The sequence below is a fragment of the Numida meleagris genome, chromosome 22 (genome assembly GCF_002078875.1).
Source record: "Numida meleagris isolate 19003 breed g44 Domestic line chromosome 22, NumMel1.0, whole genome shotgun sequence".
NCBI classification, from domain to species: Eukaryota; Metazoa; Chordata; class Aves; order Galliformes; family Numididae; genus Numida; species Numida meleagris.
Genome location: NC_034430.1, coordinates 2,554,720 through 2,556,839, shown reverse-complemented (window position 1 = coordinate 2,556,839; position 2,120 = coordinate 2,554,720).

Here is a 2,120-nt window from a genome sequence, read left to right as displayed (position 1 = left end):
GCTGAGCCAGGGGCCGGATGGGAGCGGGGAGGGGCTGGAGGTGATGGGGATGCTGACCCGCTCCAGCATCCAGTTTATCCATCCCAAAAGGGCCGCTGACATTGTCTCGTCCCTCCTGTTACGCTGCATGGCGTGGCCACAGGCATCACTACACTGTGTACTGGGGGCTGCTGCCCCTGGCTCCAGCTGGGCTGGGCAGGAGGGGGCCGTGCCTCAGCCACCCCCGGTGCTGGGTCCTGCTCTGGGGGGGCTGCATAGCCCTGGGGAGAGGCACAGCCCTGGGGAGATCACGTAACCGTAGAATCACAGAATCCTTAGAGTTGGGAGGGACCTTTAAAGGCCATCTAGCCCAACTCCCCTGCAATGAACAGGGACATCCACAGCCGGGTGCACAGCCCTGCGAGGAACCGAGTGCCCAGGAGGTGCCAGGAGGTGGCAGGGAGCTGCTGGGGGGTGGCGAGGCGGTGATGCCGCCGGGCACGCGTCCCCTGCCACGCGGACATGCCCCGTCACGCGTGTGCGCTCTGCCCACGCAGGCAGGTGCGTGCCCACGGGTGCCCCCCTGGGGGCTGCATAGACACACATGCTCCTCGCTGCCCCATCACCTCCCCTTACCCCAGTCACCGCCTGCTTTCACCGTGCCTAACTCGAGGTTGCACACCCCGGCTCCCCATCCTGCCCTGCCCTGTCGCTCTGCAGCAGGGCTGCTCCCATTGACGGCGACGGCAGCGTGTTGCTCGCAGCCTTTGTAGTGCTGGGCCAAAGGTACAGATGTGCAGAGTGAGAGTGTATTTTAATGTGGAGCCTTCTGATCTCCCGGCCCAGCCCAAGAGAAAACACCTTGCCCGCGTCCCGCCCTGCTGCTGTCAGGAGATGAACAGTTATGCATTTGGCTTTGTTTGCATGACTTCAATAAAAAACAGTGCCTGTGATTAAATTGCAGCCCTCGTGCGGAGCGGCATGCTGTGTGCTTCGGGGGAAGCTCAGGCTGCGGTTAATGTGCTCTGTGCAGCTGCCACAGAACCGGTGCATGCTGCTGCCCACGGGCTTGGGGTGGCACTGGGACTCATACCCGGGTGATGCGGCCCTGTGGGGCAGGAGGGGGCTGGGGGTGATGGGGAACGAGAGACATGGGGTTAGGTTTGGGTCTGGGGAGGTGATGGGGATTCAGGGACGTGGGGTTAGGTTTGGGGTCCAGGGAAATGATGGGTATTTGTGGACATGGGGTTAGATTTGGTGTCTGGGAAGGTGATGGGGATCCAGGGATGTAGGGTTAGGTTTGAGGTCTGGGGAGATGATGAGGATCTGAGGACATGGGGTTAGATTTGGGGTCTGGGAAGGTGAATGGGATCCAGGGACATGGGGTTAGGTTTGGCACTGGGAAAGATGCTGGGCTGCAGGTGTCAGGGGAGCAGTCACCCTGGCACGGCCACACAGTGGGATTTGTGCTGGAGCCCTATTTGTAGGAAAACATGCAATGGGCGATGGGCGGCGGGCGATGGGCAGTGGGCGATGGGCAGTGGGTGGTTGGTGATGGGTGGTGGGCGATAGTCAATGGGTGGTGGTGGGTGATGGGCAAAGGGCGATGAGCAGTGGGCAGTGGGTGATGGGCAGTGGTCAACAGGGGATGGACGATGGTGATGGGTGATGCTGGTTAATGGTTTGATGAGGGAAAGGTGTGGCCCTGTGGCATGGCACCAAGGAGGTCTCCATCCCACCTGCCCTGCACTGCATAAAAGCTTTGGGGAAGTGAAATGATTATTTGCTAAGGTGGGAGACAACGCTGCCATTCAAAGAGCGGCTGGGCTCAGGGTTTGATGTGGAAGAATACAGAGCTGCCCTGCGCCAGCACAGCAGGAGAGGAGTGAGCAGGCGGAAGGCACCAGGAACTTGTAACCGTACGTTTATTATTCCACATGGAAAACCATTAAAACGATTACACGGAGGCCTGACAATATAATCATGTACAACAGATAAGAACATCGACACCAATAATGGAAAAGCAGAACTGACCGCTTTGCTATGGCTTCGTACCAACCCGGTATGGAGAGGAGGAGCCCGGCTGTCCCCTGGAAGCCAGCGCAGCAGCAACGTCCCCAATGACTTCAACAGGAGCAGCC